Source organism: Molothrus ater, chromosome 3 (genome assembly GCF_012460135.2).
Source record: "Molothrus ater isolate BHLD 08-10-18 breed brown headed cowbird chromosome 3, BPBGC_Mater_1.1, whole genome shotgun sequence".
Taxonomy (NCBI): domain Eukaryota; kingdom Metazoa; phylum Chordata; class Aves; order Passeriformes; family Icteridae; genus Molothrus; species Molothrus ater.
The window spans coordinates 17,877,845-17,892,523 of NC_050480.2; the positions used below are offsets into that span (position 1 = coordinate 17,877,845).

Here is a 14,679-nt window from a genome sequence, read left to right on the forward strand (position 1 = left end):
ACTGGTGATTATCAGCAGAAGAGACAGATTAGTATTGTTAAGACGACATCTAATAAAATGAAATAATCATGGACTGCAAAAGACATTCATCCCCAAGCACTGTCACGTTTTAGCATCTTGCTGAGTTTGTACACTTGTAGGATATGGGCTATATTAGAGCAGCGTGTGGAGCCAGTACCACATCAGGCCTCACAACGTGAAGCTAGACATCCACTTCTTGGCAATTCCAGTAAAGATTCTCACAAAAGATTCATTTAGTCCTGGACATGTCTTCAGATCCATGCCCACCTTCTTCCCAAAGAAGCTGAACTCATGTGAAACAAACTAGACTACAGCTTGTCTCACTGCTCTGTAAGGGTTCCCTCCCTGGTACACACTCCTGACTGGATGTTTGGCTACAGGGAAGGATCCAATGAAGCTATATCTCTAAAGAAGTGCAGAAAGTACAGACTCCACATTGCTCATTCTGAATGGAAAATGCATTTTCCATGCATTCAATGGTTAATGGGGCTGGTATTTAGCTTACATGAACCACTCAAGATATTTTGCACTACATCTATAAAAGCAATGAAAGAGCTCTTCTATGAAACACAAACAGTTTCAAACATAGCTATCTCTGTACCTGTCACTTCACAAAGGCATCTCTGGCTATTGCTATGGATACTAACAGAGAAGCAAGAGAACATCTTGTCACCTTCATCTGGAAACTCAGACCTACTGCACTAAAATTAGCACACTGAGGGTATTTCATTTACACCTTTAAAAATACACAAGACACTTCTTTGTAGAGACATTTGAAGGTTTTGGAACACACAAGGCATAAGACTATCACACTTTTCTCAAAATACTTTTAATAAACTTTACATGTGAGGTAACTCTAAAAGGCTGACAGTAGAGCTTATATGGGAATTGACTGGCACAGACTGACCATGCCCAGGCATGCTCCCCCACTCAAGAAATCACCTTTGATTACAGAGTGGAAGGGAACAGAATCATCGTGGCTGTGGAGTTTCACAACTAAATTAATCACAGAATGTACACAAGGACCAATTTTACCAAGAAAGCTGCTAATTCTTTTACTCCGCTAAGAGTGGTAATCCATTTTTAGCAGCTGCTTCTTTAACAGGTGTTTCTCTCTCATCCTTCACTTTCCACAACAGGATATTCACCTTTTCATTCTTTTCCACTATGTTGCCTCTTGACTTTTTGTTACTCTTTTGGCTATTTGACCCAAAACTGAAACAAGTTGTCCTGTAGCAGTTGTTTGTCTCATCCTTAAGGGCTGCACAGCTTACAGTGAGACATGAGCAGCACTCAATGATACCTTCGCTGTGAACAGGGTTCGTTTTCCTCAGCTTTCAAAAATGCCTGCCCACACCTCTTCCAGTGTGACCTGGGAAAGGAACAAGTTAAAGTTTAACTTCTGTTTAATTGCATACTTTTTCTAGTGGTTACTTGACAGCAGAATCTAGTGCTGTGCAGGTCATTTGTATGGGGTCCAAAGTCAGCAGTTTGTATTTCTGAATCAAGATTTGAAAGGTTACACAAGCACATTTATCTTTGTGGGGTTTATTTTGGAAGGGGAGAAAAGTAAGTGTGCAGCTACAAAGGAGCAAAGCAGATGACCTGGAAGGCAGAGAACAGACCAGAAACATACTTCAAGTATTGTGTTATGTAATACAACATACAAATGCTCTCTCGTGGGCATTTCATCTATGCATGCAGGAGTTTTATGGCTTGATTTCCTTGTCATGCCTGCTCTTAGCCAGAAAAATTCATCATCCCCTTTTCCCAATCACAGCAGGTCTAGGACCTCTTTGCTTTGTGCAAGTGCAGGAGATGCAGCTCATTTTGAAGCAGAAGTTCCTTAGTTCTAGATGTGTGCATTGCGGTCCTATTTCAATGCTTACTGACAGGACTCCAACACACAACACAGGGCACACAAAATCAGCAGGGTCTTTTTACTGCAGTGGGAATAAAGCAACCTGAACAACTGACAAGTTAATGCCAAGTAAGGATATAGACATGAACATCTGTGTTAACTCTTCTCAAAGCAGGCAGACAGCAGAATTCACATTCATTGGCCAGTTAGCTTCAGTGAGAACAGCATCACTTGAAAGCAGAACGTGCATTTGAAAATAGCTACCATAAACCTTCTCTACCTCATTCCTCTGTAAACAAACATTAAGAACCTGACACATATCCATGGCAACTTGCTGAGGAAATGAGAATTCAACATAACCTTTTAAAAATGATGCCAGCTCTTTTACGAAGAATTCACTGAAAGAACTATAAACCCTGTAGGGTGACACCATAATAATAAATTTAAATGTCTGTGCAGACCTAACTTAAAACCTGCAGGAAGAAGCCCACAGGGATTTCAACCTGATGCTACCAGCCTTGGAAAAAGTATTTCATTGCCCTAAAGACCCCCCACACCCTCTCACTCTTCAACACTGGTGGTCTGTTGAACCAGAATGACATCATACAGCATTGCCCTCAGCCTCTAAAGGAACTTAAATTAAAAAAAAAATCCTTTGGCTGTATTGCTATATCAATGCTCCAAGACAAACCAGCTTATATCAATGCAGCCTCCATGCTTATAAAATAACAGGACTGGGATTCCAGTAAAATTTGAATTCTGCAATCTTTCTGTATCCTTATAAACCATGAATGAAGTAAAAAACTACAGTATACATTTGAAGTCTTTGAGAAAGGAGCTGTCTTCAACAACAGCAGGGAACCAAAAAAGGAAAGGAAGAAAAAAAAATTGTATTTTCCATATATTAAAAACTAAGGAAATTACCACAAGATTAGATATTTTTAACCTATCAGAATTTTAAATTATTGTTCTTTAACCTGAGGATACTGTAGCAGAAGAATTCAAACACAACTTAGGATTTCATGAATGAAAACCTTGGGCTTATAAACTAACTTTAATGTGGGACGTCAGAGAGTTTTAACTCTGCAGCTACAGACAAAAATTAATCCCTGCAGCATTACATTCTGTGTGTGGAAAACAGGGCCAGGAATTAAACACTCCTTTCAGCAAATCATAATTCAACAATATGTCTAAGATTAAGATACTGACAGTTCTGTTTCCCATGCCCCAGCTCCTGCTATCAGAGTACACTGCCTCTTATTCATGCATTTTAATTGCCAGATTTAGAAAAAAAAAAAAAGGCATGCAAGATAAAGGCTGCTATCTGCTAATGAGGATATTGTTTATTTTATATCTTAATTCTGACTCAGAGGAATGAGCTAAGCAGTCAGAAATCTTAGAATCTGATATCAAACTTACCGTGGAGTTTGAAGAATCTAATTTCTCCCTCATCCCCAAAGCAATTTTACATACAGCTAGGGAAGAAAGATGATTCTGGAAATTTGTAGCCATCAGTATACATTTGGTGTATCAACTGGAAGATATTTACAGATGTGAAATGGAAGTGAGTCAGAAGATTTATAAAAATATTTCCCCCTCTCCCCCAATGCAAGATTACTTTCTTTGAAGAGCAGGGAGTGGAAATGCAGGAGTATGGAGGTGTGATTTTGACAGCAAGACCCATTATCACAAAATGAGAAGGTGATTAACATGCATCCAGTGCTATTAACCACTTTGATACCTTTTTAATTTGAATGTCCCTGCTTTCTAGAAACCCTTCTACGATTTCCTAATACTCTAATGGTTAGAAAGCAGCTCAATAAATCAGCTAATCCTGCCTCTCAGGACTGAGGGAGAAAAACACAGTCTAGACTGAGTTAATCTGTGCCTTACAACACACTCTAAAAATGGCAATTCCACAGGTTTCCCAAGCAATCTGTTTCAGTGGGTCACAGTTCTTTTCTAGTGTCCATTTCCACTCTCTCTGTTGCAGTTTAAGCACATTACCAGTGGTTCTGTTGTCAGAGAGACTAAACTGAAAAATGCTCTCCGTGTTTGTACCTCACCTCTTCCTTCCCTCTGTAGTCTGCCATTCTGTAAGGGAAACACTTCTCAATCATTATTCTGTGAATAAAATAATTACATTTTCAAGACTTCATTCTCTACTTTCCTCTACACTGTCTTGTAATCAAGGGGTGAAATGCTTAAGCCTGGCATGAAGGACTATTATGTGCTTTGTAAAAACTCATCCTGCTTACATGTCACAGTACATCCAAGCTGTTTGCAGCAGCAGTGTTAACAGAATCATATCTGGCTTCTCAATTGCATCATCCCCAGCACTCTGCACAACACTCAATTCTACTCCTCCACGGTCTTCTTGTACAAAGATGATAAATGGAGGACCTTGAATCTTGTCCTCATCCAAAAGGCATGGTTTTCTCCCTTCCAGACTGCTTCTTCTCTGTCCTCAAGTCTCTCTGAACCCTATCCACATTTTCCAACACACTCACAGCAATTCCAAGCTTGATACCATCTGCTGCTAATACTGCACAGCCTTAACATTTCACTTAAGTCAAAATTAGTGGCAGAACCCTGCAGAGAGCATTCAGTCTCCATATCCTCTGGTCTGACAGTGATCCATGAAACTATTTAAGGTTTTTTACCAACTTTATGGTATTCAGAGAAACATCCTTGCTTATAATACATAAAAAGCCATTAGAATAACTAACTAAACTCAGAACACATTTGTTCCTCCCAAAAAAGACTGGATACCATGCCATAAAAGGAGATTTGACTGGTTGTGAATTTGGATTTGAGAAAATCCACACTTATGTTTATTTAACACTTTTTGTATTTATTACTTGAAAAACTTATCCAATAGCTCACATTTGTTGCAATATTTTTGCAAGTGGACTCCAGAACTCTTATGCTTCTTTTCTACCTGACCCACTTAGATACACGTGCTCAGCCTGGCTTGTCTCCCCACTTTAAGAATTTTATCTGTCTACATGGAAACTGATAATAATTCTGTGACCAGGAAGCAGGTAAACCTTAAATTATCCTTTAAGTTTCACCTGCTTTCCAAATTACCCCTTTTGTAAGTGTTCTTCATCATCTTCCTTATATAAGAAAAATTCCTATGCTTCTGTTTCTGGTGTCAGGTATAACTACAGCTTATCCTGTAATAAAGATATATCTGAAACAAGTATACTAAACATACAGTCTAGAATTTTTAAATGTTTTCCTGGGAAGAAAGTTCATTTGAACCTTTTCCAAAAAGGCTGCAACCAATTGATTGTTTAGAACATTTTCACCACTCAGGTCTTTTATTAGTTGTCTGCACCCTGATTTATAAAACCCAGCAGCATTTCACATTCAAGTTAACAACAGTCCAGTTTGGTAAACTGGGAAAACAAAGTCTTATGTTGCAAACATAAATGATCTCACTGACCACCAAACATCTCCTTGGTGCTAACTGAGGTCTCTTGCCTCCTGTCATACATCCCACCATGCCTTGAGCTCATTCTCTGTAGCCTCCAGCCAGGACCTTACAAGGACAAAGGATGACCACATCACTGGAGCACAGCTACTGCACACAGCAGCCACATCTACACCTAAAACTACTTGATATTGTAAATTATAGACAGCCTCTCAGCAAGCTGTCTGTACATGTCTGAATTTACTGGAAGGAGGTAATTGTGAGAAAAGAAGAATTTAAGCAGTGGAACAAAGCACCTGCCCTTCTCCATGTAATAGCCACAAGTGCTTGTTTTGGCCCACGGTTTATTACATGCCACATGCCATGGAAGGCTACCCAGAAACAGCTCACAGAAAAGATAACCACATCCAATTCACAGCTACCAAAATACTGACTTTATTTAAACTTTTCACTTGCTGCATTTCAGTTTTCTACTCCACTCCAGTCATTCTGCTCAAAGCTGTAATACAATGGGGAAAATTCGCAACACAAATATGAACACAAATTTCCAGAAAAGACAAACAAGATACCATAGAACATCCTCTTAATGGGGCTGACAGAAGGGCTGGTGTTATTTCTCGAAGAGTAAAATAGTACAACTGTTTTGAGCTATCATTCAGACCCATTATTATCAGTTAACTAAATGTTAACCTACTACATCTTTATACACTAAGGCACTGACCACCAAAGCCTTCCCTTTTTACAACCACCTGAAAGAACCAGAGAGGGCAATGATGAGAGGAACAGTAGGTAAGAGAGAGCACTCAAAATGAAGCATTCGTCTCAGAGTCTCATAATCCTGTTATAATGGCTTCTGTTTGTGGGTTTTACAGTTTTAGCAGCCCTCAACTTGTAGGTTCTACAGATACAGCATCCTAAGTTCTAAAATCAGCTAAGAACTCTAAACAGTATATTCAAATTGCCTTTGGGGGTTTGAGGATAAGATGCCAGTTTAAGAAAAAACAAAATCATGTTTGGCACAAGCAAACAGATGCAATTTCTCCTGCCTTGATAGTAAAAACAAAAATAGAAAATCTTATCTTTTTGGAAGTCAGTAACTTCTTTATTGTGTATGCAATTAGTAAAGCCATAAAAGAGGAGAAGTTAAAGAGCTTTGCAAAGTAACAAAAGCTAAGAGAAGCACAAGCCTTCCCTAATCCATTCAACATTACACATCAGTGATCAAAATCTATAAAAAAAAAAAAATTAAACCCCCTTTCAATTTCCCCAGAAAGCGGTTTGGTTTGTAAAATTCAACCATGTATAGGGAAATAACAAACCACCATGTGACCCTCTTATGGAAAGGCCATGAAAAAAAAAATTGTCTGGAGTTTGTGTTGGCCAGGCAAATCAATACAGTTAGTCATAACTCAATTTCACTACTTACAAAGCAAGTAATTGTTTTCCCACTAATGCCATCTCCATCATTTTTTAACAGAGAACAAGTTGCCAAAGTACTCAGTTTGCAGCAGATCAAACTGGCTTTGCTTGACAGCAAAGAAAAGCAGTTTATTGATGTAACAGTTAAGCAGTAACACAAAAACCCCCCAGTTACAGCTCACAGTCATCCACAACTACTTTCTTCAGCTGTCATGTTGTATAAAAATTATTACACAATGACATTTTCAAAACCCTTAAAGCAAATCTTGTTTGTAAAGTTTCACTGTCGCAGAAAATACCTGATGCCTAATTCAGGCCCAGAAAGTGTACAGGACTATTCACGATCTTAGACGTCACTGCCACAGAAGTGAGTTCTAAACTATATTAATGATCTTACTTTTAGCTTTAATAATGGATTTTGGTTTTAATTGCATTATGTTTTTATAAAGCTATCAGCATGACATACATTTCACAGAACTTAACTTCAAAGGGTTAAGTTACTGAATTCTTGCAATGCCTACTGTAGTTTTTTATAGTAGTAAAGAAGCTATCAACAATAAGTGAGAACATATGTTTAAGACTAGGGTAAAGTTTATTCCAAAAGGCAAAAATTCCCTTCAGCTTTACATAATTATTTAGAACAGCATATGTATTAAAGAAAATATTTTAACTTACTTGCAAATTCAAAGTATGTGGCATAGCACTCTGTAATTTTCTAAGCCTAAAACATCATAACCACAGCAATCTTTAATTACCTAGTTCTCAAAATCCCCTCTTCCTTCCTCCCACCCAAAGATATCTCCACATCACCCAGTTTTGATGCAACTTCAAGAACTGCTGCCCAAGAGGGGTGTTTCAATATAAAATACTTTTACCATTAGAAATGGATCTTATCAGCTGTATTGCTGAGCATAGCAACTACTTTCAGTAAACACAACAGGGAGAAAATTCCTAAGAAAGTCTTTTAAGTTCACATCAAGTCTAAAAGCATTTTCAGTCTAAGCTTGTAAGTATCAAGCACCCTCTAGGTCTTACAACAAGTAATAAGAAAGTGCAAAACTCAGAAGACCACAATTGAGGCTTTGCAAAAAATCTAACAAACCTGCTCCAAAATTCCCAGCTTTAATTCCAGCACTACCCTGAAGCACAAGTGTAATCTGAGCTGTACCCTTCCACCCACATTCCAGGTAGAATGGATTTTGTATTTACAAAATGCGTCTTCTCAAATCTCACTGCCGATGCTCCATCCTGTCTATAAATACTTAATCACAAACACTTCACAAAAGGCAGCTCATCGGCAGATGAATCTTCTATAAGTTAAAAAAAAGAAAAATTATGTTACAAATAAACAAGGTATTGGAAAAGAAGCCTTAAAGAGAGATGTATTCAAAGAAGCAATTTCTTAAGTCAGTAACTTTAGAGCTAAAATATTTTTCAAGCATATTCATTGACCAGACATGTACAAGTCACAGGAAGATGATGCTGTACTTAAACTTCGAAGCCTGAAACAATTCTCCTCGAGACTCTCTCCAAACACGAAGTAAACAGTAGACAGGATGCTTTTAAAAAGCAAGGCGCAAGCCCAGTATTAGCTGTGGCAATAAACCTTAGTGCCTTTGAGACTGACTTCCTGGTTCAGCTCCAGCAGGCACATCTTATCACATGCAAGGATGGCAATGACACAGGGAAATACCAGGAAATCTAAAACGAGGCTGTTTACAGCCCCTGACCAACCCTGGTTACATAAAGAGGAAAGATAAGAATTAAAGCTCCAGGAGGGGGACATATTCTTGTCAACCCAGGAGTAACAAGTTTAATTTCTAAACACTCTAGCTCTGCACAAGAAAGGAGTACTGCTGAGCACACAAGCTTCACCCAGGAGCTTAAGTGTTTTCAGATGACAAGGCAAACATTTTCCCTTATTAAAGCCTATCTCCCTCCCATTTCATCTGCATGTGAAGTTCATTAACAAGGAAAGACTGCACAAGACTAAACCACAGTTTCCATCTGCTATTAGTTATGGTCATTTTTATTAATTTGTGTTACATAGCACAAGAGTTATGTTGTACTCTCGACAGCACAAGAATGTGTTTATCATGCTGTGTTTATCTGTTTCTACAAAAACAACAATGCTATACAAAAAGATACACAGCAAGACCTTTCTTCAGAAATTTGAACGCAGAAAGATGTTATTTCCAGTCATATGTTGACTGTACCAACCCATGAAAGCAAGTTTTTCATGTCTCCCATAGAGGATAAAGATGGGGGGGGAAATAAGAACAGAGAGGACAAAAAGAATGTTTCTTTCACAGCTTCTATAAAGCTGCGCACCCTGTGAGCAGCACTCTGGGCTCTGCATCAATGAGAACACCCAGCATGGCACATTAACATGCCCCTAGGTTACCATACAGCTTCTCTCATTTGGGGCTGCAAGTGTTAAGCTGTCTCCATATCACAAGACCTCTGCTTTCCCACCTCAGCACTGAGGTTCTCCCCCCTCATAGGAATTGGCTCCAGATGTCCTTATTCTCATTTCCTTCCACACACTCCAAGAACATGCACCTTACAATCACTACAATCACTAATTCTTTCTCTGGAGCCTTTCAGATGTGTTTCTACTTAATTTTAAATGGCACTTTCCTGCCAATATCCCATACAGTTTCTTTCTCTGTCTCTCCTCAATGCCACCTTTACTAACCAGAAAACTATGCTCACAAGGTCTACACTACTCTACAACACCATTAGCAACCTTTACTCTTCTGTGATCCCTGGCTTTGCCCCATTCCATTTCCCAATACCACTTCTGCTGCTTTTCTTTCCCCACTCCCTTTACTTGAATGCTTCCACTTCCAGATCTCCTTCCAAGATCATCTGACACTGGTTCCCCTTCCCACAACTCCCTCAGACAGATTTATTTCTGTTAATATTGCATGCTGGAGAATCTCACACAGAGAAATTTAAGCTGCTATTTATAAGCATAAAGGTCAGCTTAAAAAAAACAAACAGGATTTTCCACCTTTATAAAACTTTATAAAACTGCTTCAGAAACAGCTCTGAGCTTCCCAACCAGACTCCTCTGTTATCCTAGTTTTCCTCAGCTAAGACGGACTATGCTCCTTGATGCCCAGAAAGTTTCTCAGATCTTCATTTCCAATCTTAGAATTATTACAGTTGGAAAAGATCTCTAAGATCATCTAGTCTGACCATTAAACAAACATCGGCCAAGTCCACCACTAAATCCCATCTGTAAGCATCACATCTGCGTGTTTTTTGAACACTTCTAGGGATGGTGACTCCATCACTTCCCTGGGCAGCCTGTTTCAATGCATGACCCATCTTTTTAATGAAGACATTTTTCCTAATATCCAATCTAAACCTCCTCTGGAGCAACCTGAGGCTGTTTCATTTTGTGCTATCACTTGATACATGGGAGAAGGAACCAACTCCCACCTGTCAAAAACCTCCTTTCAGGTGGTTGTAAAAAGCAGTAAGGTCCTCCTGGGCCTCCTTTTCTCCAGACTAAACAACCCCAGTTCCCTCAGCCATTTCTCATGTGACAGATACAATTCACACTTTTTTCATTACTGCAGGCCTCAAAAAATCGTAACTCAGATGGAAATTTCCTATGGCTGTTCTATTAATGTCATGACACATTTAACAACAGCATTAATGTATCACCTCAAGAAGAAAACCCCTTAAAAGGGTATGATACTGAAAGAAGGGTCTCCTTTTTACAGAAAAGCTAAAAAGTATTTTGTTTACAACTAAACACTGATCTGTTGATCATTATTTGCATTAAAAACTTCAGTGTCATACAAGCAGCAGTTACAAATTTGTACTGCTTTCCCATAACAGTCTCCCTGAAAGTGTGATTTAGAGGTTACAATCTACTCTTACCCCAAAGTTAAAGCAACCTTTTTTATTCTCTCTTTTCATATAAGAACATTTTCACACCTTCCCACAGTATTTAATTTTTGCTGCACTTCACACCAAAGCCCAGCCGACTCTGTAAAAAACCACGTACAGGAAATTACACTAAACTCAGAAACACCATATGGCTGCTGAACAAGAAAATAGCCATGATTACCAAACCAAATTCATGCCACTGATCACTTTAAACAGAGACAGATTTAGGCTTGCTAATTACCTGAGGTGCTTATTATGTATTTTGAAGTTTGAAAGTAATTCTACCCCTCTATCAAAGCCAGTAAATCAATCATCTTTGTTAAAGACTGAGAGAAAAAGTCAAGCTTACTGCCCAAATAAATCTATGGTCAACATATGAGAAACATTACTATGAAAGCCATTCAAAAAGCCTCCTCGTGGGAAAGGGTAACATTTCGAGAACTAAGTGTTTTCACATGTTGTTTTTACCTTTGTTCTTTCAAAGTTTTACTTTTCACCTCTTCTACGGCAAGATTTTTTTGGAGGCTACTAATCTGAATTCCATCTCTTTCTTCTCAAGGCCCCTTGGGACCTTCTTCTCAAGGCCCCAATTACTGTCCTTTGTTCCTGCTACAGTAATTCTCTGAGCAGTCAAAAACAGCTTCACATGGCATGCTCCAACAGAGCCAGGAATGTGTGATGGTAGTGTATTTGGAAAGAAGGAGTGAAAAAAAAAATTGAAGTGAAGAGAAAAAAAAACCCTTTCTCAGCAATGTTGAGACTCTGCTAAGAAAGCTTCATCCTCAAGTTGTGTCTCCCCCTGCCCTGGAGAAGGCAAATCCATTGAAGCAAAGTTTTGGCTCTACAGAGAGGAAAGCCCAGCCACTGACACTGTCTTCTCCCAGGTGCCTTGAAGTCAAACAGACATCGCTGTGGCCTTATTTATCACTTCATATAACCGGCAAACAATCTTAACTTTGCTACAGTGAGCTCAAAAGCAGGCAAAAAAAAAATGGAAAAAGCCAATCAGTTTTATTCCCTACATATATACTGTGTCCCTCAAAAGGGGGAAAAGACCTCCTGAGTGACTGCACAAGGGGCCTAAGGCACTCTTCCATACTTGACACCACTCTAGTGTCAAGTCCCCACTTCAACATCCATCTGCTTCTAACCAACATACATATTTAAGCTCCTAATCTCAAAATAACTGTCCTCCAACTAGGCTATGATATTACTACCGGATATCACTCCCTTCATTCTAAAGGAGAAAACAAATCTTCCTGTGGAATCTGATTTTTCTTTCTATTTAATGACCACCAAAATATCCTACTCTACAATAATGATAAAGTTCAACCACTATATTCGGAAACAGAACATGAGTGTCAAAGGCTGTTTTGTTTCCTTACTTTAACATTTAAAGACAATTACTTAAGAAAAAAAGCCCCCACCTGGATATTTGCCTCTTTGTGTTTCAATTTACACAAGCATTCAGCAATCAGCACAGCAGTCCCCCAGTATTGGTTTCCAGGAGCTACTAAAAAAACTGAAGAAGCACAAGTAATTTATTTTATATTCAGAGAAAAACATAAATATATGTAAAATAAATACAATCTGTAAATGCTATATACATTCTAATACAGTGTGAAGGTTTGATTACAAGCTTAAATATCTGCCACAAGAGACTACAAATCACAGAATCTCCTGGGTTGGAAAAGAACCACAAGAATCATCCAGTCCAACACCTGCACGGGACAGCCCCAAGAATCACACCATGTGTCTGAGAGCATTGTCCAAACACTTGAACTCTGGCAGCCTTAGTGCCACGCCAACGTCTGAAATATTTATATTTTTCTAATGCACTTTTCCCTGGCCCCACCTTGGCTGTTTGACACTAGATCTCTTCCATGCCCATCCCTGCAGGCTGCTTGCTTCAGGCTCTTATTCATTTATTCAGTTAAGAAATCCCTCATTCCTTCCAGTCTCAATTCATCCCATCTGCTTCCTGCCACCTATTTTTGCCTGTAGTTCCACCAGTCAACACTCTTGAAGCTGAGCACTTTTATAAACTCACTGACAACACAGATGCCTTGTCCTAAATGTTTGTTACTATTTTACATGTTTATCCATGCCAGATATTCTATAACAAGCTACTTGCAAGTCTGATCAGAGTTTTTGTTCATTTAAATCACACACATGCTACAGACACACTTTGAGTAACTACAACTCTTCATCTCTTTCCTGAAAAGCTGGTTCTCATTTACATCCATGCAACGTGAACCATCAACCATACTGCAAAAATCTATTTTTCCATCTCCTCCAGAGGCTGAGAAAAAGAGATAGAGTGTCATATTGCCTTACTCACAGAAAAGTTTTTCATTAAGCTTCTAGTATCCTCTCAATCTCTCCTAGGATGAGGATGTGAAGAACCAGCAGGTGAGCTGTCCCTGATGCAGGAACTAAGCCATTCCCAAAGTGGGGTACAGCGAGAGCTCCTGCACTGGCTGCAGGTGCCAGCTCCACAAAAGACATAGGAACTGGTTGCTCGCACTGAATCCAGAAATTGAAGAGGCTTCCACACCTCTCTGGACAGACCTCTGCCCTAATGGTCTCTCCAACACCTTCAGCGTTTTCCACCGCCACTGGAAGCAATGAGCAACCTTATCATAACATCTGTTGTACGACCAGAAGTCGGGAATAACCGTATCCTTATTTCCCAAGACAAAGCTCCCTTTCGAAACCACTGCCTGTATATCTGCTCTCAAGGAGTCTTTGCTCCTAACAAATAAAATAGGCAACTGCAAGAACCTTGTGTCTGAACAAAGGGCAGGACAGGAGCACACGAAAGGCTGATCACATTTCAGCCCGTAGCGAACGAAAAAAGTTAGGTGCTTGAACACCTTTAAATAAAGGGGAAAAAAAGGCCCCAGGTCCCAGTACAATAAATACAAAAGATTCAGAAGTGAAGAATTAATTCATTTTTACAAGATATTTTAAGGTAGGGCTCAGCCGACACCAGGGCACCGCCGCCCTCAACAGGGCTCTCTCCACGGCGGGGCCGCCGCTGTCCCGCGGGCGCGGCTCCCCGGGGTGCTACCCCTGGACCGGGGCTTCCTCCCCCGCTACACGAGCACGGGGCGGCCGCGGCCGCCGCCACCACCGCGGCCGCCACGGCCATCGCCACCACCTCCTCCACCTCCCCCGGCGCCGCCGGCCCGACCTGGTACCTCGGCGGCGCGGAAAGACCGCCCCGCGGGGTCGGCCCGCCCGCCCTGGCGGGCTCCTCTCACCTCGCGACCTGGCGGCTGCCGGCAGCGCGACCCCGGAGGCGGCGGCTGCCCGTGTTCGCGGGCCGGACGGCGGCAGGAAGCGAAAGGCGGCCGCAGCGTCCCCACCGTGGCGCAGTTACCATGGGACGGACGCCCTCTCCCGCTCCCTCCGGAAGTCACAGCCGGCGAGGCGGGGAAGGCGGGGCGGCTGGCATGGCATCTTGAGCGTGGCGCCCGGCCCGGCTCCTGCGGGCCGCCATCTTGAGCGTGGCGTGAAGACCCTCTCCGCCTCTAGCGGAGTGCCCGGCTCCTGCGGTAGTGGCTGCGATGAACTGAGCATGTCCAAATCTCCCCAAAGAGCCACAGCCTAATAGACACACTTTTAATAATGAATCGAAACTGTCGGAAAGTCGTGTCTGGGGTTTAAAGGATTCCCCTTTACTCTTAGGCGATTACACCACAAGGGCCGCAGTGACCCCCAAACAGTTTCGTCCCAGGCAGTGACATAGATCAAAGTCCATGTGATGGACCACTCTTTGAAATAGACACGGGCAGAAGACTTTTGTCCTTGTTAATGCTACTTTTATTAGAAACGATCAGCTCGGGTGGGGAGAATCGACGGGTCCTCACTCGGGCCGCCACTACTCCCAAGAGTGACTCAGAAAACGAGGAAGAGCGCAGCTTTGTCCGCTAAGCGTGGGCCCAGAGGTGGGTCTTGAGTCCTCCCCAACTTACAGAAAATACGCCGCCTTTGCTTCAACAGTCGGAGTGCTCTGTCTAGCCGACAT

General features: G+C 41.0%; 1 protein-coding gene across 1 annotated transcript in view; it reads right to left on the reverse strand.

Annotated features, from left to right (window-relative positions):
• DISP1 (dispatched RND transporter family member 1) overlaps positions 1–14,021 on the reverse strand; it is a 93,923-nt gene extending 79,902 nt beyond the window's left edge. The window contains exon 1 of the mRNA XM_036404620.2: positions 13,913–14,021. The gene's annotated coding sequence lies outside the window, so the exon portion shown is untranslated. The remainder of the gene's footprint in view (positions 1–13,912) is intronic.
• Between the last annotated feature and the right edge of the window lie 658 nt (positions 14,022–14,679).